This window comes from Drosophila navojoa, chromosome 2 (assembly GCF_054131105.1).
Source record: "Drosophila navojoa isolate 15081-1374.11 chromosome 2, UAZ_NAV_1.0, whole genome shotgun sequence".
NCBI lineage: Eukaryota > Metazoa > Arthropoda > Insecta > Diptera > Drosophilidae > Drosophila > Drosophila navojoa.
The window spans coordinates 32,985,353-33,012,167 of record NC_142890.1 but is presented as its reverse complement, the minus strand read 5'-3'; the positions used below and the strand labels follow the sequence as shown (position 1 = coordinate 33,012,167).

General features: G+C 37.5%; 1 protein-coding gene across 1 annotated transcript in view; it reads right to left on the bottom strand.

Annotated features, from left to right (window-relative positions):
- Positions 1–26,815, bottom strand: part of LOC149092492 (uncharacterized) — a 182,797-nt gene that overhangs the window by 47,358 nt on the left and 108,624 nt on the right. The window lies entirely within an intron of this gene.

Sequence of the window (26,815 nt, the reverse complement as noted above, 5' to 3'; positions counted from 1 at the left end):
TATCCCTCCCTCTTCTGATTTAAAAGTTTATGCTCAACATATTGATTGTATTAAAGAAGTTTATGAACATGTGAATGATAGAGACTTGTTTCTTGTGTTGGGTGATTTTAATATTCCCAAAACTTCTTGGTCAGCAACTTGTAATAAAAATTACTTTATTCCGACAATTGATCTCTATCTTTTTGATGAATTGTTTAACCTGTCTCTGTTTCAGATTAACTCTATTTCTAATCATCTAAATCGCACACTAGATCTTGTGTTTATTAATCATGCTTCGCTCTTTGATGTCGTGAGATCGACTCCTTTCTGCACACCTGAGGATATACATCTCCCCACTTTAAAGGTTTTATTAGCTGTTGATAATCATCTCAATTATACTTGTTAGAGCGTAAAATGAAACAACTCCACATTTGCCGAATTCAAGATTGAAACTGAACTGTTTATTACTTAAAATCATAGTTCTTATATACCTAACAGAGACTCTTAAAACTACTTCCAGTCATTGGAAGGGTGCATTTTCTCATACAATCAAGTGCACAGATGTTTACTCAAGTGTCCTTTTTAGATCGCTGGGTCCAGGCTTACGTTACATTTACATATTGGTCGGTGCATTGGTCGCTGCAACTAAAGGGTGACATATTTATTACTTTGTGTCGGATAACGCGCAGGTTATCGAGTATTTTCTCTATTTTTATACCCTGAACCCATTGAAAATGGGAAATCAGAGTATAATGGTTTTGTTAAAAGTATGTAACAGGCAGAAGGAGGTGTGTCAGACCCCTCAAAGTGTATATTCTTGATCAGCACGACGAGCTGAGTCGATATAGCCCTGTCCGTCTGTCCGTCTGTCCGTCCGTCCGTATGAACGCCGAGATCTGAGAAGATATAGATGAATACAAACATTTTGTAATTGACAGATTTTGGATACCACGCCCCCTTCGCCCCCAATTTGTAAAAAACGTATTTCAAGTACTAGAGACTTGTGCTTTGGAATGTACACACATTTTGACCATATAATTACGCTCTGCAAATTTCATTAAGATAGTGTGTTTACAAAAGAAGTTATTTACCAAGTAAATTCTCATACTATTGCCCACACTGCAGCGCAGCAAAGCGCAGTCGCTGCTTACTGCGCAGTTAGCAGAGCGCGGGTGCGTGAGGGTGGATGCAAAATGATAAGAATATCAGCTTGGAGGGTTCAGGGTATCTCCTAGTCGAGCAGTCTCGACTGAAGTCTTCTTACTTGTTATTATTATGTATGTTCATGTTTGAGCAAAGGAGTATGCCTTCTAAACCAAGTTGATACTATCGCAAATGCGATTTTGTTTTGCTTAATGAATTAATTAATTCAACAGACTGGGCTATTTTATATGAGTCGAATGATATTAATTTGGCAGCATCGTTTTTTTTATTTTACCTTAAACTCTATTTTGGATGTTTGAGAATTATCTTAAACGTTGCAAACGTCAGTTTGCTCGAGATCCCAAACAATTTTATTCATTCGTAAACTTGAAGCTTAAATCTTCTGGTTTGCTGTCCTCATTTGTGGTGGTGAAAAAATTTGCAATGACCAGGACTCCTCTGATCTAATTGCTGATTTTTTTCAATCAACTTATTCTTCTGCTTATCTCTACAACAACTCATATCCATTATCACTTTCTGAATATGGGTCTATAAATACTCCTAAAGTTACTGCAGCCTCTCTGGCTGCAGCCATTAGGATATTGAAATCATCTTTCTCTTCCGGTGTCGATGATATTCCTAGTTGTGTGATTAAAGAGTGCAGGGTTTCTGTGAATTTAGGGGTGGGGGGTAAATTTTAACAAAAATTGAAATTATATAAAATACACATAAGTCTACATTTAAAATTTGGAAGCTCTAGCTCTAAAAGTGTCGAAGATATAATTAAATAACTGGCTTTCGATAAGGTTTTTAATCTATAATCAAATATCGAGAGTTGTTATCGATTTTAATTATAAACTCGATATGCGCCTGATATACACGGACCTAGGAAAAAAGTTTCAAGTCTCTAGCTCTTATATCTTCTGAGATCTCGGCGTTCATACGGACAGACGGACAGGGCTATATCGACTCAGTTCGTCGTGCTGATCAAGAATATATATACTTTGTAGGGTCTGCCTGCTACATACTTTTAACAAAACCATTATACACTAATTCCCATTTTCTATGGGTTCAGGGTATAAAAATGTGGAAGATCTGATATTTCCAACTTTAGAGGCATTGCGAAATTATTTGCCATTCCGAAGTTATTTGAGAAAATTATAACATCGGCCTTGAAGCATTTTTGCAAATCGATTATTCAACCATCTCAGCATGGTTTTGTTCAAAATCGATCAACGTCCACTAATTTACTTAAATTTACTTCGCTTGTCAATGACAGTTTTTCTAAAAAAAATGCAAACGGATGTTTTCTACACTGACAGTGAAGATATTTTAAGTTTATCTTCAATTTTCCCTGCTTCAAATAATAAATACTCTCTTTGCAAAACATGTAGTGCAAGCGTAAAATTGGGCAAAAACCCAAAGTCAGCTATTACGAATGGTTTATATTTTCCAGAGCCTCCTGAATGCTTAAAGGATCTAACTCCATTAGAAGAAAGACTTATTGCTCCCCGCCTTCCTTTTATGATAATCAAGTCATTAGGTTATGGTCGGCAAACTGCAATTAAAGGAGCTGTGGTTAATTTACCCATACCTGTAGGCAATGTGGTGACATCCCTTCCAAGGGCATTTCATGAAGCTGAGGTTGTATAGATGCACCTTAAGCGAAGAATGGAATATAGCCATGATTTCATGGCTGAAACCATTAGGCCTTCTAAAATCATAGGTGCTATTAGGTATTTGATCAATACAGAGCTTTATAGGAAACATCAAATTACTGTCAACGAGCAGTGGATGTCCTCATTTTCTTCCGATAATGTCCCATTCATAGCATCAAATAATGATAGAGATTTGGTTTCACAACTTCTAGAGCAGACAAATCAAGCTGGTGTAAAAGGGAAGAATGATTTTCATGAGGAATTGTTAAATTGGAGGCCAGGAAACATTGTTAGAAAATATTCCTGTTGAAAATATTGCGCTGCAAAGAATTGTTATCGCACCAGATACGATTCAGGATAGTGATTCTGAAGAGCTATCTTTCCCAACAATCTTTGCGGGTATAAAAAGGAAATGTAAGGAGAGTTTTACAACTATTGTCCGGTCTGAGCTTAGAAACTTTGATAGAAGGGGCTGCAGGAGTGATAAATTATTTCTTAATTATAAAAAGGTGGAAATGATAAATATTAGAAATAACACTTCCATTTGCTTACGTAAGCATAGCTCAAATCAAGGTATTTCTGCTGCAACTGTGCTTAATGAGGACCATTTAAATAATTTAATTCGCCACGATGATGGCTATAGGGTCTTAAAGGGTATTAGAACATCTCCTGCTCATTGGGAAGCTGAAAAAAAGTTATGGCGATGATAAGGCAGTTTAGCCTACCGACATTTCTCATAACTTTTTCAGCAGCTGAGACGAGATGAACAGAACTGTTAGTTTTATTGTCTAAAAATGTAGACAGTTTAATAATATCAGAAGAGCAAGCAGCTAATTTAAGTTTCGACAATAAAGCTCGTCTCATTAGATCTGACCCAGTTACTTGCGCAAGATATTTTGATTTTCGCTATAGGCAGGTTTTAAAATTAATGAAATTAGAGGGTGGTAGGTTTTACTGGCGGGTTGAGTTTCAGCAGAGAGGCTCTCCCCACATTCATGGAATGCTTTGGCTGAGAGATGCCCCAAAGTTTGAATTGACTAATGAGTTAAGCTTTCCTCCAGTAAAGAATTTTGTTGATCAGTTTATTACAACTGAAATAGATGTGGCTCCATTTTTGGAATAGCAAATCCACAATCACGGGCATTCATGTAGGCGAGAAGTTAGACAGCAAAGAATATGTAGATTTGGGATACCATACCCTCCTATGCCCCAAACTGAAATTCTTTTTCCATTAGAGGAAAATAATGCCAATTTAGATGTACATCGCAAAAATTTTGAAAAGTTCCAGTGCGTGTTAGAATATCCACTTGATCGTGAAACTATTGATTTACTTTGCGATTTCAATAGTTTTTTGGCGAATGATCAGCTTAGCCTCTCTTATGAATGTTATATAAATGCACTTCGGTCAACTTTAAAAAAAAAACAAAAATATTTTTAAAGCGATCATTTGCAGCTATAAAGCTAAACGCATATAATAGTACCTTGCTTCTATTACAACGTGCAAATCATATTAGACCCTTACGCCTGCTGCAGCTATGTTGTAAATTATATTAACAAGTCGCAGAGGGGCATCTCCAAATTATTGCGTGAAGCAGTCAGTGAGATTAGCAGGGGAAATGTTACCATCAAACAAAAGTTGCAGCACATTGGTCATAAATTTATTTCGGGTACTGAAATATCAGCCCAAGATGCTGTTTACTGCTGTTTGGGTATGCATTTATCAGAAAGTAGTAACGCTGAAGTATATATTAATACTTCTCTACCAGAACATCGGGTTAGAATACTTAAGTCTAGACAACAGTTGCAACAGTTGCCCGATGATTCAAGTGATATATTATGTTCAACGACCTGATACTCTAGAAAATGTATGCCTAGCCGATTTTGCGGCTTTTTATACATTTAGCTAACTGGAACTCGACAGAATAGACATGATTTCGATAATCTAGTTATACCCAGTATTTCAAAAACACGAAATTTCATGCTGCTCGATGGCAGTGGCTTTGTTAGAAAAAGACAAAGTCCAAGCATAATTAGATATAGAAGACTCAATCTAAATACTGATAGTTGTAATTATTTTAGAAAGGTTGTAATGCTATACTTCCCTTGGAGAAATTAGCACATAGAGCTAGATATGAGGGATTGTGAAACGTTTTGTAGTGAAAGCCTTGAAATTATAAATATTAATCGTAGCAAGTATAATTCATTAGATGATAACGAATTAAAAAATGCACTTGAAAATGTAGTTCAGGACGAAAGTGAGTATTGGGATTGCCTGAAATTAATCCACAATTAAATGTTCTTAATATTAATGAAAGCGATGAAAGTACAGAATTAGGAGATAATAATCTCTAGTTTCGCCTGAAAGACTGTCTGATATTGTAAGGTCGCTTAATTTGAAGCAAAAGACATGTTTTACTCATGTTTTGCACAATGCCAAAAACAATTCTGTATTGTATGAATTTGTTGGAGGTGGTCCAGGTGCTGGAAAAAGACGGCTTATATTAGCTATTTATCAGTCATAATCAGTAATGTATAATAGCAAGCCAGGAAATCAACCAACCATTAAGATTTTACTGTGTGCCCCAACAGGAAAAGCTGCGTTCTATGTTTTCACTTCCAGTTAATCAATCTGGTTCAAGTCTAAGACGCTTAATTCATTCAAAGCTGATAGACCTTAAAACTATTATTATTGATGAAATTTCAATGGTGGGGTCAAAAATGTTTTCTTAGCTAGATTCACGATTAAAGCAGATTTTCAAAAATACTTTTCCTTTTGGTGACATTTCTGTAATGGTTTTCGGTGATTTACGACAACTTTCACCAGTTGTATTTTTGAGTCCAATTCTAATGATCCCTACAGTTCAATTTATACTTCATCCGTATGGGACCTTTTCAAATATTTAGAACTCACAGAAATTATGAGGCAACGGGAAGACCAATCTTTCGCTACTGCCTTGAATAATATGGAATCGGGAATCATGACAACCGATGATGTTAGTTTAATTCGCTCTTGTATATGTCAGGCAGCTGAGGTGCCCGATGATGAAATTTATTTATTTAAAACTGATGCAGCCATCGATAACTTTAATATTACAAAGCTAAATATGATTCCGACTGATCCGTTTTTCTCTAACGCTGTTGATTTTGTAAAAGCATCCCACTTAACAAATGCTAATAGGCAAAGAATTCTAGACGTCGCGACGTCTCCTTCTAATGAGCGTCATTAGATCCGTCATCCTCTATACTGCGCCCATATGGTCAAGAGCGATGGCAACGCCGAGCTACAGCCGGGACATTTGCGCGATCTATAGACTGAGCGCAATCAGAGTCAGCTGCGCTTTCAGGACTATCTCCGATGATGCGGCGCTTGTCATAGACGGCATGGTGCCACTGGAGTACTTGGTCGCCGAAGCCGTGGAGCGGAATTCGCACGCGCATGTGCGACACAACGCTACCAGGGCGAACAGCATTTCACGATGGCAAAGGAAGTGGAATAGCTCAGCCAAAGAGCAGTGGACGCACAAGCTCATCCCGGAGCTCGAACCATGGGTTAACCACAAACACGGCGAGGTTAACTTCTATCTTACGCAAATCCTCACGGGCCATGGATGCTTTCGGAGCTATTTGAAGCGATTTGGTCACGAGGAAACTGACGAGTGGCCCTGGAGCGGGCGAGGACATGTGGAAGACGCCAGCCACATCCTTTTCGTATGTGGACGGTTCCTGGAGAAGAGGCGTCGTCTGGAAGAGGCACTGGGCCGCTCCATCAGAGCGGACAACATAGTCAACGCCATGCTGGAATTGGAGGAAGCTTGGGAACTAACAAGTACCTTCGCGGCCACAGTGATGATGGAGCTGCGAAGGGTCGAGCGAATGAGAAGACGAGCTGTACCAGGCTAGGTTAGCGCATAGTGCTTGCGAAGCAATGCTTTACGGCCGTCTCGCAGGCATCGCGCGCTATCCGCTAACTCTTTCAACTTGTAGTATAATAAGTTTGTAAATAAACGAATATAAAAAAAAAACACACACACACACATACAAACAAATACACGCACACACATCCACATACAAAAAAAACGCACGCACACACACACACACACACGCATATACAGACTATTGCGCTTGGGTTGCGCTGCAGTGTTAGCAATATTATGAGAAATTATTTGTTGAATAATTTAATTTCTAGACGTACGATCGTAATGAAACTTTCAGAACGTAATCATGATGTTTAAATGTATGTGTACACTGAAGTTTCTAGTATTTGATATACGACTTTTACAATGATGATGGTGAGGGGGTGAATTTAGGGGTGGGGGTAAATTTTAACAAAAACCGATTCAGCTTGTCGCCCTTATCAAGAATATATATAATTTGTGGGGTCTGCCACGCCTCCTTCTGCCTGTTACATACTTTTAACAAAACCATTATACCCTGATTTCCCATTTTCAATATTTTTTACCTAGGGTTCAGGGTATTTTCTAGTCGAGCACTCTCGACTAGAGTTTTCTTACTTGTTTCTTTTTTTTTATTATTGTTTTTTTTTTATTATTTTTTATTTTTTTTATTTTAAGAATTATTTATTAATTATCGTGTTAGATTTAGTTAATAAATCTACACTAAATATTTTTTTTCTAAGTTTTCTTACTAACACTTAATTTTTATAGCTTCATTGGTTTCACTGACCATATTTGGCTGTGAGACGTGGGCATAGCTGGCCGCACTGGCAAATAAAATACCCCCATCGGGTCGGTGTTACTATTGATATTATATCCTTTACTTTGTTTAGGTTTTTTTTTTAATTTAAATTGAATCTCGTTTTTGTCAATAGCTTTAAGAAATAAATAAATAAATAAATAAATTAATATCTTAGAATAAGAGATACAGCTAGGAAGGTCATTTATAAAGAGGGAAAAGAGTAATGGACCCAAATGGCTACCCTAAGGTACACCAGACGAAACAAAGATGAGCTTAGAAATAGCTGTCCTCAGCAAGACTCTTTGCGTTCTTCCCTTTAAAGAGAATGAAATCCAGGACACGAGTCTAAGGAAACGTTACAGCAATAGAATTAGTATTTGATGATGTACGGAGTCATTTTGCATTTTTTTTTTTAGAAAAACTGTCATTGACAACCGAAGTAAATTCTAGTAAATTAGAGGACGATTGATCGATTTTGAACAAAACCATACTGAGACGGTTGAATAATCGATTTGTAAAAATGTTGCAAGCCCGATCCTATAATGTTTTCAAACAACTTCGGAATAGCAGATAATTTTGCAATGCGTCTATAATTGGAAATATCAGATCTTCCACATTTTTTATATAGGAAAATAATGAAAAATATTTTCCAAATTAAAAGGAACACAAAGGTTTCCAAAGACAAATTAAACAATTTTAATAATGGTAACTGAAGAGACACACTGCACTCTTTAATCACACAACTTGGAATATTATCAGCACCAGGAGAAAAAGATGATTTCAACGTCCTAATGCCGCCAGAGAGGTAGTAGTGACCTTAGGAGCGTTAATGTACCCATATTCAAGAAGTGAATATGGATATGAGTTGTTATAGGGATCACTAGAAGAATAAGTGGATTGAAAAAAATGTGCAAATAAATCAGAGGAATCCTGGTCATGACAAGTTTTTTCAGCACCAAGCACAAATGTAGACGGCAAACCAGAAGACTTGTGCTTTAAGTTTACAAATGAGAAAAATTGTTTAGGATCTCGAGCAAAGTGACGTTTGCAACGCATAAGATAATTCTCATAACGAGTATTTCAAAGATTTAAATTAGACTTGGCTATAGAATACTTAGACCAGTCGACACTAGAATCAGACTTTTTATAGTTCTTAAGAAATGTAGATTTAATATTCCATAAGTTCAAAAGTGTCTTAGTGAACCAAGGCGGTTTATTTGAAAAGGGCGAAATACGGCAGAGAGTGACTTTGCTAAGTTTGTTTTTTAGCTAAGCTAGCGTAATTTGTGAATCACTCCATGCAAGTGTTTTGATGTGATTTCCTACTAATGCTTGATTTATATATAATAGTTTGCATAGTATGTGGGCTACACATAGGTTCAATTTGGTTATTTTCTTCTTGTTGTACTCATTCACGAAAGTGAAATGAGTATATTGGTTTTGGGCAATGTCTGTTCGTATGAACGCAGTATATTTCAGAGCTATTGAAGCCAGAGACTTGAAATTTGGATCATATACTCGTGTATATCTCCGATTTATAAAGTGTTAACATTTTCCGTATTCGCACACTAGGGGCATTTTCCGATATGCCAGATATCATGTTAGTTGAACAGCTAGAAAGCTGAAGTTCGGTATCTACAGATCTAAATCCGCGTCGACTACTCAAGATCACCAGCTATGGCGGATATATCTCCGCCCATTGGGAGCGTGGAAAACCGCAAAAGGTTATATCTCCTAAAGTATAAGAGCTGCAAACTTCAAATTTGGATGGTTGAGTTACCAGTAACCTTCTATCGATTCCCAAAATAATATTGTTACCCCTCTTTGAGGGCGTGGTATATCAAAATACTCTGTAACTTTTTCATTGAGCGTAAGCATCCTAATTGTGTAACTAGGTTACCGTTACGTTCAGTAGGGGCGTGGCGAATCGAGAAAAACGTTCTTCAGTACTATAGCTAAACTTGGCTGTGTGTGGGGTGTGAATGATTATTCCGCAGTCGGTAATTTAAGACTGCAACGCTCTTATTTGTTTTTTTTTATTGGGTTCGCTTTGCTTTTTACTGCTAGCAAAGTGATTTTTTCTCCGACCTTTGTATACACCACCGCTGCATACGCTTTTTCTGATGCGTCACAAAATCCATGTTGCTCCGTTGGTGTTCGATTTTCCCGATCAGCGTGGTATATTGATTCTGGCTAGATCTGGCAATGCTCTTACGTATTCTTGCCAATGAATGACGAGGCTCCAGCTCTTCGCCTTAAGCTTCTTAAGCTCTTCGCCTTAAGAAGCATTTTCCTTGCAGCGTGACTGGCGTAAGCCATGACAGAGGATTGAAGATTCTTGCCAATTGCTACAAAATTAGACGCTTTGTAATGCGCTCTAATTTTGGACAATCGTTAACAAAGGTAAAGACATCCATTTTGGGGTCCAATTGTAGCCCAAGGGTTTTGACAGACTCGTCTTTGTTTATGATTATTTTTTCAGTTGAGTCGCCATCTTCAATTCCAGCAATGATTCTGTAATCATTTGATACCCATTTTCTTAGGTGCATGCCTGCCTTTTCTTTGATATTTTAATCTTGTTGTTTAATCTTGTTGAAGTTTGGTGCAGCGTCTTATTTACATTTAGTTTGCACTTTGCTCCCTGACTTTACTCTTTACACGTTTGTTAGTGTGCGTGTGAGCTTACTTCCTCTCTCGATTTCGGTCGTCGTGCTGTGCAAATAACTCTCTGTGTTTCTTTAGTTTCGCTCTGTAACGGCTCTTTTGGTTGTTGATTATCTCTCTCAACATAATCATTCGTTCTGCTCTTCAACGGCTGGTTGTTGTTGGACTCGCTCTGTCAGCATATTTTACTCTCTTTGTTTTTATTTCTGTTGCTTTTCTTTAATTTCTACTGTAATCCCAATTGCCAATATGAGCTGTTGCAAAAAATCTTGTACGTTCAGGCAGGCAGTGGACTCTGTACAAGCGCAATTTGTCCATTGCTGGTTGTGCGATAATATGATATTAAATGTGCAGGTCTCACTGGTCGTGATTACGACAAGATTATGTCCACGGTAAAAATTGGTAGTGGGGGTGTACGCTGGTCTTGTCCGATTTGTTTAGAAAGACAGATCAACTTTTCTAAAATGTACAGCGCTGTAAGGGCTCAGTTTTTAAAACTGAAAAAGATTTCTAAGCAGTTATCCAGTGATATGGCTGCTGCTGAAGAAATACTAACCCAGTTTAATTTCGAGAGTCCCCTATCTCATTTGGAGTCTTTATCGTTGTTGGTACCTCCCTCTGTACCAACACCGTCACCTAATTCGCTTGCCCCCCCTCACCTTGCGCTTCAGTTTTGTCATCCGCTCCTAATTCGCTCGATCCTATATCACCTGTTCCTGAAGCTATTGCTTCTTCTGTTGAGGCTGCTATTGATACTCAGGTTTCTGATCAAAAATTGGAATCTTCTCCAATTGCTGTTCAAGCCACGAGTGTTAATAATTCAGCCACTCCCGGCATATCCTTATCAGTCGTCTCTCCTCGAAAGCAAGTTTTCTTATCTAGGCTTTCATCAGATACGACCTGTGAGGCAGTATCTGCTTTTATAGCAAGCAAGACTTCGGCTAAGGTTTTTATATCGAAGTTTAGCTTCGCAGCTCCGCGCGAAATTGCCTCTTTTAAAATAAATGTGCCGATAGAACATTTTAAAACTTTATGTGATCCAAATTTCTGGCCACCTCATGTGGTAGTTCATGAATTTAGACCTAAAAATCGTAATAGATCTACTCCTACTGCTGTAAATCTACCTTCGGTGCAATCGTCATCTAACACTGTACCAAAAAACTAAATTCTTTCCTATCTTCTTCTCAGCTGTCTCTGCTTTATCAAAATGTACGCGGCTTGAATTCTAAACTTAATAGTTTATTCTTACACAGTTTTAGTGTACAATATGATATTATTGCATTTACTGAAACGTGGCTAAGTAATAATATTCATAATAGTGAAATACTTTCAAATAATTTCACTATTTTTAGACTTGATCGTTCAATGCGCAGAGGGGGTGGAGTGCTAATTGCGGTTAAATCCAGTATCCTCTCTGATGTGTTTACCTTTTCGTCCCTTCATGATGCGGAGATTTTAGGGGTTAAATTAACTCTCCCATCGCGCTCAAAGTTGATCACATGTTCTTATATCCCTCCCTCTTCTGATTTACAAGTTTATGCTCATCACATTAATTGTATTAAAGAGGTTTATGAGCATGTGAATGATACAGACTTGCTTCTTGTGTTGGGGGATTTTAACATTCCCAACACTTCTTGGTTAGCAACTTGTAATACAAATTACTTAATTCGCTCTTAAATGTCGTGAGAACGACTCCATTCTGTATACCTGAGGATATACATCACCCCACTTTAGAAGTATTATTAGCTGTCGATAATCATCCCAATTATACTCCTTTGCCTTCTTATCCATGTCGCTGTTATCGTAAATGCGATTTTATTTTGCTTAATGAATTAATTAATTCAACAGACTGGTCTACTTTATATGAGTCGAATGATATTAATTTGGCAGCATCGTTTTTTTACTCTACCTTAAACTCTATTCTGGATGTTTGTGTCCCTCTCTGCCGTATTTCGCCAGTTTCAAATAAGCCACCTTGGTTTACCAAGACTCTTTTGAACTTGAGAAACATTAAAACTAAATGTTTTACAAATTTTACAAAGTCTGGTTCAAGGGTTGACTGGTCCAAATATTCCATTGCCAAGTCAAACTTCAATCTTTTAAATTCTAGCTGTTATGAGAAATATCTTATACGTTGCAAACGTCAGTTTGCTCGTGATCCCAAGCAATTTTATTCATTTGTAAATTTGAGGCGTAAATCTTCTGGTTTGCCGTCCTCATTTGCCCTTGGTGGTGAAAAAACTTGCAATGACCAGGATTCCTCTGATCTATTTGCTGATTTTTTTCAATCAACTTATTCTTCTGCTAATCTCTACAAAAACTCATATCCATATACTTTTTCTGAATATGGCCTCTCTGGCTGCGGCCATTAGGACGTTGAAATCATCTTTCTCTCCCGGTGCCGATAATATTCCTAGTTGTGTGATTAAAGAGTGTTTACTATTGATATTATATCCTTTACTTTGTTTAGGTTTTTTTTTTAATTTAAATTGAATCTCGTTTTTGTCAATAGCTTTAAGAAATAAATAAATAAATAAATAAATTAATATCTTAGAATAAGAGATACAGCTAGGAAGGTCATTTATAAAGAGGGAAAAGAGTAATGGACCCAAATGGCTACCCTAAGGTACACCAGACGAAACAAAGATGAGCTTAGAAATAGCTGTCCTCAGCAAGACTCTTTGCGTTCTTCCCTTTAAATAGAATGAAATCCAGGACACGAGTCTAAGGAAACGTTACAGCAATAGAATTAGTATTTGATGATGTACGGAGTCATTTTGCATTTTTTTTTTTAGAAAAACTGTCATTGACAACCGAAGTAAATTCTAGTAAATTAGAGGACGTTGATCGATTTTGAACAAAACCATACTGAGACGGTTGAATAATCGATTTGTAAAAATGTTGCAAGCCCGATCCTATAATGTTTTCAAACAACTTCGGAATAGCAGATAATTTTGCAATGCGTCTATAATTGGAAATATCAGATCTTCCACATTTTTTATATAGGAAAATAATGAAAAATATTTTCCAAATTAAAAGGAACACAAAGGTTTCCAAAGACAAATTAAACAATTTTAATAATGGTAACTGAAGAGACACACTGCACTCTTTAATCACACAACTTGGAATATTATCAGCACCAGGAGAAAAAGATGATTTCAACGTCCTAATGCCGCCAGAGAGGTAGTAGTGACCTTAGGAGCGTTAATGTACCCATATTCAAGAAGTGAATATGGATATGAGTTGTTATAGGGATCACTAGAAGAATAAGTGGATTGAAAAAAATGTGCAAATAAATCAGAGGAATCCTGGTCATGACAAGTTTTTTCAGCACCAAGCACAAATGTAGACGGCAAACCAGAAGACTTGTGCTTTAAGTTTACAAATGAGAAAAATTGTTTAGGATCTCGAGCAAAGTGACGTTTGCAACGCATAAGATAATTCTCATAACGAGTATTTCAAAGATTTAAATTAGACTTGGCTATAGAATACTTAGACCAGTCGACACTAGAATCAGACTTTTTATAGTTCTTAAGAAATGTAGATTTAATATTCCATAAGTTCAAAAGTGTCTTAGTGAACCAAGGCGGTTTATTTGAAAAGGGCGAAATACGGCAGAGAGTGACTTTGCTAAGTTTGTTTTTTAGCTAAGCTAGCGTAATTTGTGAATCACTCCATGCAAGTGTTTTGATGTGATTTCCTACTAATGCTTGATTTATATATAATAGTTTGCATAGTATGTGGGCTACACATAGGTTCAATTTGGTTATTTTCTTCTTGTTGTACTCATTCACGAAAGTGAAATGAGTATATTGGTTTTGGGCAATGTCTGTTCGTATGAACGCAGTATATTTCAGAGCTATTGAAGCCAGAGACTTGAAATTTGGATCATATACTCGTGTATATCTCCGATTTATAAAGTGTTAACATTTTCCGTATTCGCACACTAGGGGCATTTTCCGATATGCCAGATATCATGTTAGTTGAACAGCTAGAAAGCTGAAGTTCGGTATCTACAGATCTAAATCCGCGTCGACTACTCAAGATCACCAGCTATGGCGGATATATCTCCGCCCATTGGGAGCGTGGAAAACCGCAAAAGGTTATATCTCCTAAAGTATAAGAGCTGCAAACTTCAAATTTGGATGGTTGAGTTACCAGTAACCTTCTATCGATTCCCAAAATAATATTGTTACCCCTCTTTGAGGGCGTGGTATATCAAAATACTCTGTAACTTTTTCATTGAGCGTAAGCATCCTAATTGTGTAACTAGGTTACCGTTACGTTCAGTAGGGGCGTGGCGAATCGAGAAAAACGTTCTTCAGTACTATAGCTAAACTTGGCTGTGTGTGGGGTGCGAATGATTATTCCGCAGTCGGTAATTTAAGACTGCAACGCTCTTATTTGTTTTTTTATTGGGTTCGCTTTGCTTTTTACTGCTAGCAAAGTGATTTTTTCTCCGACCTTTGTATACACCACCGCTGCATACGCTTTTTCTGATGCGTCACAAAATCCATGTTGCTCCGTTGGTGTTCGATTTTCCCGATCAGCGTGGTATATTGATTCTGGCTAGATCTGGCAATGCTCTTACGTATTCTTGCCAATGAATGACGAGGCTCCAGCTCTTCGCCTTAAGCTTCTTAAGCTCTTCGCCTTAAGAAGCATTTTCCTTGCAGCGTGACTGGCGTAAGCCATGACAGAGGATTGAAGATTCTTGCCAATTGCTACAAAATTAGACGCTTTGTAATGCGCTCTAATTTTGGACAATCGTTAACAAAGGTAAAGACATCCATTTTGGGGTCCAATTGTAGCCCAAGGGTTTTGACAGACTCGTCTTTGTTTATGATTATTTTTTCAGTTGAGTCGCCATCTTCAATTCCAGCAATGATTCTGTAATCATTTGATACCCATTTTCTTAGGTGCATGCCTGCCTTTTCTTTGATATTTTAATCTTGTTGTTTAATCTTGTTGAAGTTTGGTGCAGCGTCTTATTTACATTTAGTTTGCACTTTGCTCCCTGACTTTACTCTTTACACGTTTGTTAGTGTGCGTGTGAGCTTACTTCCTCTCTCGATTTCGGTCGTCGTGCTGTGCAAATAACTCTCTGTGTTTCTTTAGTTTCGCTCTGTAACGGCTCTTTTTGTTGTTGATTATCTCTCTCAACATAATCATTCGTTCTGCTCTTCAACGGCTGGTTGTTGTTGGACTCGCTCTGTCAGCATATTTTACTCTCTTTGTTTTTATTTCTGTTGCTTTTCTTTAATTTCTACTGTAATCCCAATTGCCAATATGAGCTGTTGCAAAAAATCTTGTACGTTCAGGCAGGCAGTGGACTCTGTACAAGCGCAATTTGTCCATTGCTGGTTGTGCGATAATATGATATTAAATGTGCAGGTCTCACTGGTCGTGATTACGACAAGATTATGTCCACGGTAAAAATTGGTAGTGGGGGTGTACGCTGGTCTTGTCCGATTTGTTTAGAAAGACAGATCAACTTTTCTAAAATGTACAGCGCTGTAAGGGCTCAGTTTTTAAAACTGAAAAAGATTTCTAAGCAGTTATCCAGTGATATGGCTGCTGCTGAAGAAATACTAACCCAGTTTAATTTCGAGAGTCCCCTATCTCATTTGGAGTCTTTATCGTTGTTGGTACCTCCCTCTGTACCAACACCGTCACCTAATTCGCTTGCCCCCCCTCACCTTGCGCTTCAGTTTTGTCATCCGCTCCTAATTCGCTCGATCCTATATCACCTGTTCCTGAAGCTATTGCTTCTTCTGTTGAGGCTGCTATTGATACTCAGGTTTCTGATCAAAAATTGGAATCTTCTCCAATTGCTGTTCAAGCCACGAGTGTTAATAATTCAGCCACTCCCGGCATATCCTTATCAGTCGTCTCTCCTCGAAAGCAAGTTTTCTTATCTAGGCTTTCATCAGATACGACCTGTGAGGCAGTATCTGCTTTTATAGCAAGCAAGACTTCGGCTAAGGTTTTTATATCGAAGTTTAGCTTCGCAGCTCCGCGCGAAATTGCCTCTTTTAAAATAAATGTGCCGATAGAACATTTTAAAACTTTATGTGATCCAAATTTCTGGCCACCTCATGTGGTAGTTCATGAATTTAGACCTAAAAATCGTAATAGATCTACTCCTACTGCTGTAAATCTACCTTCGGTGCAATCGTCATCTAACACTGTACCAAAAAACTAAATTCTTTCCTATCTTCTTCTCAGCTGTCTCTGCTTTATCAAAATGTACGCGGCTTGAATTCTAAACTTAATAGTTTATTCTTACACAGTTTTAGTGTACAATATGATATTATTGCATTTACTGAAACGTGGCTAAGTAATAATATTCATAATAGTGAAATACTTTCAAATAATTTCACTATTTTTAGACTTGATCGTTCAATGCGCAGAGGGGGTGGAGTGCTAATTGCGGTTAAATCCAGTATCCTCTCTGATGTGTTTACCTTTTCGTCCCTTCATGATGCGGAGATTTTAGGGGTTAAATTAACTCTCCCATCGCGCTCAAAGTTGATCACATGTTCTTATATCCCTCCCTCTTCTGATTTACAAGTTTATGCTCATCACATTAATTGTATTAAAGAGGTTTATGAGCATGTGAATGATACAGACTTGCTTCTTGTGTTGGGGGATTTTAACATTCCCAACACTTCTTGGTTAGCAACTTGTAATACAAATTACTTAATTCGCTCTTAAATGTCGTGAGAACGACTCCATTCTGTATACCTGAGGATATACATCACCCCACTTTAGAAGTATTATTAGCTGTCGATAATCATCCCAATTATACTCCTTTGCCTTCTTATCCATGTCGCTGTTATCGTAAATGCGATTTTATTTTGCTTAATGAATTAATTAATTCAACAGACTGGTCTACTTTATATGAGTCGAATGATATTAATTTGGCAGCATCGTTTTTTTACTCTACCTTAAACTCTATTCTGGATGTTTGTGTCCCTCTCTGCCGTATTTCGCCAGTTTCAAATAAGCCACCTTGGGTTACCAAGACTCTTTTGAACTTGAGAAACATTAAAACTAAATGTTTTACAAATTTTACAAAGTCTGGTTCAAGGGTTGACTGGTCCAAATATTCCATTGCCAAGTCAAACTTCAATCTTTTAAATTCTAGCTGTTATGAGAAATATCTTATACGTTGCAAACGTCAGTTTGCTCGTGATCCCAAGCAATTTTATTCATTTGTAAATTTGAGGCGTAAATCTTCTGGTTTGCCGTCCTCATTTGCCCTTGGTGGTGAAAAAACTTGCAATGACCAGGATTCCTCTGATCTATTTGCTGATTTTTTTCAATCAACTTATTCTTCTGCTAATCTCTACAAAAACTCATATCCATATACTTTTTCTGAATATGGCCTCTCTGGCTGCGGCCATTAGGACGTTGAAATCATCTTTCTCTCCCGGTGCCGATAATATTCCTAGTTGTGTGATTAAAGAGTGCAGTGTTTCTCTTCAGTCACAATTACTAAAATTGTTTAACTTTTCCTTGGATACTGCTGTGTTCCCTTCAATATGGAAAGAATCTTTCATCATTCCCTTATACAAAAAAGGTGGAAGATCTGATATTTCCAACTATAGAGGCATTGCGAAATTATCTGTCATTCCGAAGTTATTTGAGAAAATTATAACATCGGCCTTGCAGCATTTTTGCAAATCGATTATTCAACCATCTCAACATGGTTTTGTTCAAAATCGATCAACGTCCACTAATTTACTTGAATTCACTTCGCTTGTCAATGATGGTTTTTCTAAAAAAATGCAAACGGATGTTATTTATACTGACTTCAGTAAAGCATTTGACTCAGTACATCATCACATACTACTTCTTAAGCTTGAACGCTTAGGATTTTCGCCTAGACTTGTATCTTGGATTTCATCCTATTTAATTGGTAGAACCCAAAGAGTCCTGCTCAGAACAGCTATGTCTAAAGTTATCTTTGTTTCGTCTGGTGTACCTCAGGGTAGCCATTTGGGTCCATTACTCTTTTCCCTTTTTATAAATAACCTTCCTAGTTGTATCTCGTATTCTACTATATTTATGTATGCTGACGATGTTAAACTTTGCCTTCCATACTCCAGTGCAACTGGACATCATCACCTTCAAGATGACCTAAATGCATTTCAACTTTGGTGTGTGGCAAACCAGCTTGACTTAAATTGCTCAAAGTGTATGACAATGACCTTCAGTCGTACCGTTCCTCTAATTGTTGATTATAAAATTAGCAATATTTCCTTACGACGCATCCACACAATCAAAGATCTTGGTGTTTCTTTCGATTGTAAACTAAATTTTAATCTTCATATTTCTACCATCATTAATGAAGCCAAAAGTGTGCTTGGCTTTATTAAACGTTGGTCCAAGGAATTTAAAGATCCTTTTATCACCAAGCGCTTATTTACGTCGCTTGTGCGTCCCATCTTAGAGTATTGCTCTGTTGTTTGGTCTCCGCAGCATAAACTGCATCAGGATCGCATTGAATCGGTCCAAAAACAGTTTCTTCTCTTTGCCTTAAGGGATCTTCGATGGGACAGTAATTTACGATTACCGTCTTATCATAGTAGGCTCCAGCTTATTGATCTTCCATCGCTAACCAATCGCAGAACAATTTTAGGAATTGTTTTTCTGCATAAATTGATTAGTGGTGATATTGATTCGTCCTCTTTGTTGGGTCGTCTAAACTTTTCGGTTCCGTCCCGAACAACTAGACACTATCGTCCACTTCATTTACCGGTGTGCACTAGGGATTATTCTTTGCACAGTGCGTTTCATGTTCTTAGTGTTAATTTTAATAAATATTATCACGTTTTTTCCTTAGAGCTCTCTCTTCCTAAATTAAAAAGTTTGCTATTAGCTCATCTTAGGGAAATCAATCACAATGCCCAGGCATAAGCATTGGTATACATTTTCGTTGCCAACGTTGTGTAGTGATTTCTCAATTCTATCCTACATTCTATTCTGTGCTTTTCCTTTACTCTTTTCTTTTTACTATTTCTTATCTATTTATTTATTTTTTTTATTATTAACTTTTCTTGCAATTTCTTTTAAAACCTTACTTTTTCTTTTTCTGTACTAATTCTTATTTATCACATTTTTTCTTTATTTTTTTTAATATATTTGTTTTATTTTTTATTTTTAAGAAATATTTATTATTTTACATTTAACATTTTTTTCTAAGTTTTCCTACTAACACTTCTTTTTATAGCATCATTAGTTTCACTGACCATATTTGGCTGTGAGACGTGGGCATAGCTGGCCGGACTGGCAAATAAAATACCCCCATCGGGTCGGTGTTACTATTGATATTATATCCTGTACTTTGTTTAGGCTTTTTCTTTTTAAATTTAATTTGACTCTCGTTTTTGTCAATAGCTTTAAGAAATAAATAAATAAATATCCAAGAGTGCTGTTTGAGTGTTGTAGAAATGTTATTTGATTGTTCTCATTAGCTGATGGTTTCCTTGGCAGTGTTGGTTTGCTAATTCCTGAAGACAGCGGACAGCTAAGAATGGTGGGACTGCAGTACGTGGTCCCACTGTAGTGAGTTTGTGCTCCTTTATTAACATTTTTGGGTTCCTAACTCGAATTCTTTTTAAATGGTATGGACACCACTAGCCGGCCTTCTTCATCCCTTTTGGTTGTTTCCTGGAATATTTCTCACACTCATTTTCTTCCAAGTCGCTTAAGTTACTTTACTCGTTGTTGTTGCGCTGATCACCTTGTTGTTTGATGAACAATCCAACCAAGTTCAGTTTTTAAAAGCAAATGAACGCCAAACAACATCGATTCTGCTGGGTTCGTTGAAATATGGGTCTGCCATTTCACAGCCCATTCAGTGTTAATTGACATCCATGCCAATTTTCTTGCTCGGTAGAGCTCTTTGCAGTTTTGGAATTACAAAGTGCCTGCGTGGTGGTAACGAATTTTGTCGACATCAAGACGTCAAGAAAACGCTGTTTTGAAGAATTTTAACATTTTGTGAATTCCTTGAACTTCCACGTTCCTTTTGATTCTGTGCAGTTTTAGCTGTTGTGTAGCTTCTTTCGATATGAAAGTTCTTTGCGAACCTCCATTGATGAGGGCCCTTAGCTGCTCGTATTTTCCGGACTTATGTTTGAACCGAATAAGTGCAGTTGCCCCGCAACGTATTTTGTCCGTTGCTTTCTTTGAGACAATTGCTGATGAAGATCTCGTTTTTATTCGCTTCCTCGTGAAGCAATTTGTTGTGTGATTTGGTGCAATACTTGAATGCCAAATCTCTTCTGCGATCTTTTATGCAATGGGAGCCTAGCCATTTAAAGCATGGAGCGTTTCTAGCTGCAAACTCTTGCGTTTTTTTAACGATCTGCGTTAATTGAGCACCTGTGAGTCGTGGCTATCCAGATTGAAAACGTCACCAATTGCGCTAAGGCTCAGTTTTAAACTGAAAAAAATTTCGCAGTTATCAGTATATCGTCTGCTGAAGAAATACACCCAGTAATTTGAAGTCCCTATCTATTTGGGTTTTATCGTTGTTGGTACTCCCTGTGAAAACGTCACTTAATTCGCTTGCCCCCCCTCACCTTGCGCTCGTTTGTCATCTCTAATTCGCCGATCCTATATCACCTGTCTGAAGCTATCTCTTCTGTTGAGGCTGCTATTGATACTCAGGTTTCTGATCAAAAATTGGAATCTTCTCCAATTGCTGTTCAAGCCACGAGTGTTAATAATTCAGCCACTCCCGGCATATCCTTATCAGTCGTCTCTCCTCGAAAGCAAGTTTTCTTATCTAGGCTTTCATCAGATACGACCTGTGAGGCAGTATCTGCTTTTATAGCAAGCAAGACTTCGGCTAAGGTTTTTATATCGAAGTTTAGCTTCGCAGCTCCGCGCGAAATTGCCTCTTTTAAAATAAATGTGCCGATAGAACATTTTAAAACTTTATGTGATCCAAATTTCTGGCCACCTCATGTGGTAGTTCATGAATTTAGACCTAAAAATCGTAATAGATCTACTCCTACTGCTGTAAATCTACCTTCGGTGCAATCGTCATCTAACACTGTACCAAAAACTAAATTCTTTCCTATCTTCTTCTCAGCTGTCTCTGCTTTATCAAAATGTACGCGGCTTGAATTCTAAACTTAATAGTTTATTCTTACACAGTTTTAGTGTACAATATGATATTATTGCATTTACTGAAACGTGGCTAAGTAATAATATTCATAATAGTGAAATACTTTCAAATAATTTCACTATTTTTAGACTTGATCGTTCAATGCGCAGAGGGGGTGGAGTGCTAATTGCGGTTAAATCCAGTATCCTCTCTGATGTGTTTACCTTTTCGTCCCTTCATGATGCGGAGATTTTAGGGGTTAAATTAACTCTCCCATCGCGCTCAAAGTTGATCACATGTTCTTATATCCCTCCCTCTTCTGATTTACAAGTTTATGCTCATCACATTAATTGTATTAAAGAGGTTTATGAGCATGTGAATGATACAGACTTGCTTCTTGTGTTGGGGGATTTTAACATTCCCAACACTTCTTGGTTAGCAACTTGAAATACAAATTACTTAATTCGCTCTTAAATGTCGTGAGAACGACTCCATTCTGTATACCTGAGGATATACATCACCCCACTTTAGAAGTATTATTAGCTGTCGATAATCATCCCAATTATACTCCTTTGCCTTCTTATCCATGTCGCTGTTATCGTAAATGCGATTTTATTTTGCTTAATGAATTAATTAATTCAACAGACTGGTCTACTTTATATGAGTCGAATGATATTAATTTGGCAGCATCGTTTTTTTACTCTACCTTAAACTCTATTCTGGATGTTTGTGTCCCTCTCTGCCGTATTTCGCCAGTTTCAAATAAGCCACCTTGGTTTACCAAGACTCTTTTGAACTTGAGAAACATTAAAACTAAATGTTTTACAAATTTTACAAAGTCTGGTTCAAGGGTTGACTGGTCCAAATATTCCATTGCCAAGTCAAACTTCAATCTTTTAAATTCTAGCTGTTATGAGAAATATCTTATACGTTGCAAACGTCAGTTTGCTCGTGATCCCAAGCAATTTTATTCATTTGTAAATTTGAGGCGTAAATCTTCTGGTTTGCCGTCCTCATTTGCCCTTGGTGGTGAAAAAACTTGCAATGACCAGGATTCCTCTGATCTATTTGCTGATTTTTTTCAATCAACTTATTCTTCTGCTAATCTCTACAAAAACTCATATCCATATACTTTTTCTGAATATGGCCTCTCTGGCTGCGGCCATTAGGACGTTGAAATCATCTTTCTCTCCCGGTGCCGATAATATTCCTAGTTGTGTGATTAAAGAGTGCAGTGTTTCTCTTCAGTCACAATTACTAAAATTGTTTAACTTTTCCTTGGATACTGCTGTGTTCCCTTCAATATGGAAAGAATCTTTCATCATTCCCTTATACAAAAAAGGTGGAAGATCTGATATTTCCAACTATAGAGGCATTGCGAAATTATCTGTCATTCCGAAGTTATTTGAGAAAATTATAACATCGGCCTTGCAGCATTTTTGCAAATCGATTATTCAACCATCTCAACATGGTTTTGTTCAAAATCGATCAACGTCCACTAATTTACTTGAATTCACTTCGCTTGTCAATGATGGTTTTTCTAAAAAAATGCAAACGGATGTTATTTATACTGACTTCAGTAAAGCATTTGACTCAGTACATCATCACATACTACTTCTTAAGCTTGAACGCTTAGGATTTTCGACTAGACTTGTATCTTGGATTTCATCCTATTTAATTGGTAGAACCCAAAGAGTCCTGCTCAGAACAGCTATGTCTAAAGTTATCTTTGTTTCGTCTGGTGTACCTCAGGGTAGCCATTTGGGTCCATTACTCTTTTCCCTTTTTATAAATAACCTTCCTAGTTGTATCTCGTATTCTACTATATTTATGTATGCTGACGATGTTAAACTTTGCCTTCCATACTCCAGTGCAACTGGACATCATCACCTTCAAGATGACCTAAATGCATTTCAACTTTGGTGTGTGGCAAACCAGCTTGACTTAAATTGCTCAAAGTGTATGACAATGACCTTCAGTCGTACCGTTCCTCTAATTGTTGATTATAAAATTAGCAATATTTCCTTACGACGCATCCACACAATCAAAGATCTTGGTGTTTCTTTCGATTGTAAACTAAATTTTAATCTTCATATTTCTACCATCATTAATGAAGCCAAAAGTGTGCTTGGCTTTATTAAACGTTGGTCCAAGGAATTTAAAGATCCTTTTATCACCAAGCGCTTATTTACGTCGCTTGTGCGTCCCATCTTAGAGTATTGCTCTGTTGTTTGGTCTCCGCAGCATAAACTGCATCAGGATCGCATTGAATCGGTCCAAAAACAGTTTCTTCTCTTTGCCTTAAGGGATCTTCGATGGGACAGTAATTTACGATTACCGTCTTATCATAGTAGGCTCCAGCTTATTGATCTTCCATCGCTAACCAATCGCAGAACAATTTTAGGAATTGTTTTTCTGCATAAATTGATTAGTGGTGATATTGATTCGTCCTCTTTGTTGGGTCGTCTAAACTTTTCGGTTCCGTCCCGAACAACTAGACACTATCGTCCACTTCATTTACCGGTGTGCACTAGGGATTATTCTTTGCACAGTGCGTTTCATGTTCTTAGTGTTAATTTTAATAAATATTATCACGTTTTTTCCTTAGAGCTCTCTCTTCCTAAATTAAAAAGTTTGCTATTAGCTCATCTTAGGGAAATCAATCACAATGCCCAGGCATAAGCATTGGTATACATTTTCGTTGCCAACGTTGTGTAGTGATTTCTCAATTCTATCCTACATTCTATTCTGTGCTTTTCCTTTACTCTTTTCTTTTTACTATTTCTTATCTATTTATTTATTTTTTTTTATTATTAACTTTTCTTGCAATTTCTTTTAAAACCTTACTTTTTCTTTTTCTGTACTAATTCTTATTTATCACATTTTTTTCTTTATTTTTTTTTAATATATTTGTTTTTATTTTTTATTTTTAAGAAATATTTATTATTTTACATTTAACATTTTTTTCTAAGTTTTCCTACTAACACTTCTTTTTATAGCATCATTAGTTTCACTGACCATATTTGGCTGTGAGACGTGGGCATAGCTGGCCTGACTGGCAAATAAAATACCCCCATCGGGTCGATGTTACTATTGATATTATATCCTGTACTTTGTTTAGGCTTTTTCTTTTTTAAATTTAATTTGACTCTCGTTTTTTGTCAATAGCTTTAAGAAATAAATAAATAAATATCCAAGAGTGCTGTTTGAGTGTTGTAGAAATGTTATTTGATTGTTCTCATTCGCTGATGGTTTCCTTGGCAGTGTTGGTTTGCTAATTCCTGAAGACAGCGGACAGCTAAGAATGGTGGGACTGCAGTACGTGGTCCCACTGTAGTGAGTTTGTGCTCCTTTATTAACATTTTTGGGTTCCTAACTCGAATTCTTTTTTAAATGGTATGGACACCACTAGCCGGCCTTCTTCATCCCTTTTGGTTGTTTCCTGGAATATTTCTCACACTCATTTTCTTCCAAGTCGCTTAAGTTACTTTACTCGTTGTTGTTGCGCTGATCACCTTGTTGTTTGATGAACAATCCAACCAAGTTCAGTTTTTAAAAGCAAATGAACGCCAAACAACATCGATTCTGCTGGGTTCGTTGAAATATGGGTCTGCCATTTCACAGCCCATTCAGTGTTAATTGACATCCATGCCAATTTTCTTGCTCGGTAGAGCTCTTTGCAGTTTTGGAATTACAAGTGCCTGCGTGGTGGTAACGAATTTTGTCGACATCAAGACGTCAAGAAAACGCTGTTTTGAAGAATTTTAACATTTTGTGAAATTCCTTGAACTTCCACGTTCCTTTTGATTCTGTGCAGTTTTAGCTGTTGTGTAGCTTCTTTCGATATGAAAGTTCTTTGCGAACCTCCATTGATGAGGGCCCTTAGCTGCTCGTATTTTCCGGACTTATGTTTGAACCGAATAAGTGCAGTTGCCCCGCAACGTATTTTGTCCGTTGCTTTCTTTGAGACAATTGCTGATGAAGATCTCGTTTTTATTCGCTTCCTCGTGAAGCAATTTGTTGTGTGATTTGGTGCAATACTTGAATGCCAAATCTCTTCTGCGATCTTTTATGCAATGGGAGCCTAGCCATTTAAAGCATGGAGCGTTTCTAGCTGCAAACTCTTGCGTTTTTTAACTGGCTCTGCTTTAAATTTCGAGCACCTTGTGAAGTCGTGGCTATCCAGATTGCAAAAACGGCATCATTTGTAGGTCGTTTTCTTTGCTTCCGTAAGCGTCTGGACGGCCCATTGAAAATGGAAAATCAGGGTATAATAGTTTTGTGTAAAAGTATGTAACGGGCAGAAGGAAACATCGCAGACTCTATAAAGTACATATACCCTTGATCAGAACGACGAGCTGAATCGATATAGCCCTGTCCGTCTGTCTGTCCGTCCGTCTGTATGAGTGCGTCGATCTCAGAAGATACAAACGCTACAGAGCTGAAATTTGGCATGCATACCCGTGTATACCATACGCAGTATGAGTTTACCTTATTTTTTCGATAAATCATCCGATAGCTTTTTTATCGAGAATAAACAAAAAATTGATTTTGTTTCTTGGGCCTCATTGGAATACTATTAGACGTGGAGACTTCAGATTTATTGTGTATATATGTACATATGATGTATACAAACATTTTGTAATCAATCAGATTTCGGATACCACGCCCACTTCGCCGATAACTAGTAAAAAACGCATTTCAACTACTAGAGACTTGTGCTTTGGAATGTAGATACATTTGAACATGATGATTACGGTCTGAAAGTTCCATTAGGATCGTACGTCTAGAATTTAAATTATTCAACAAATAAATTCTCATAATATTGTCGCTGTACACTTTGCAGTTGGCAGAACCCGGGCTTATGCGTGTGTCTGGATGCATGTATGTATATGTATATGTGTATATGTACATACAAATTAAATATTATGATTAAGTTCTGAAAGATTAAGATCGTACGTCTAAAAATTAAATTATTCAACAAATAAATTCGTATAATATTGCCCACACTGCAGCGCAGCCCAACCGCAGTCGCTGCTTACCGCGCAGTTAGTAGAGCACGTTCTAATACGTGTGTGTATATGCGTGCCTAAAAGAAGTACAGAATGATTAGAATATCAGATTGGAGGGTTCAGGGTATCTCCTAGTCGAGCAGTCTCGACTAGAGCCTTTTTACTTGTTTCATCAATCTTTATAGAATCATAACATTAGCTCACGTGCAAAATTTGAACGACCAGGGCCGTCCAATCCAGCGCTCTCCAAACCAAGCTGGCAGACAGTGCCAACCAGGATCCCAAAGCCGTCAAGAGCGAAAGGTGTTTTAACTGCCAAGCAAACAAAGGTTGAGAAAGCCTCAACCAAGACCCTTTCGCAAATCCGCGCTGTTAAACTATGTTGACAGCCTTGGCAGGGAAAACCGTTTCTCAGCCTTTTCTGATGATGGCGACGATGATGATTCGAATGAAGTCGACATGGAAGCGACGACGGACCCACTGCCAACCACCTCAGCCACCCAGACTGCACCGGTCAAGCAGATCAAGCCGCCTCTAAT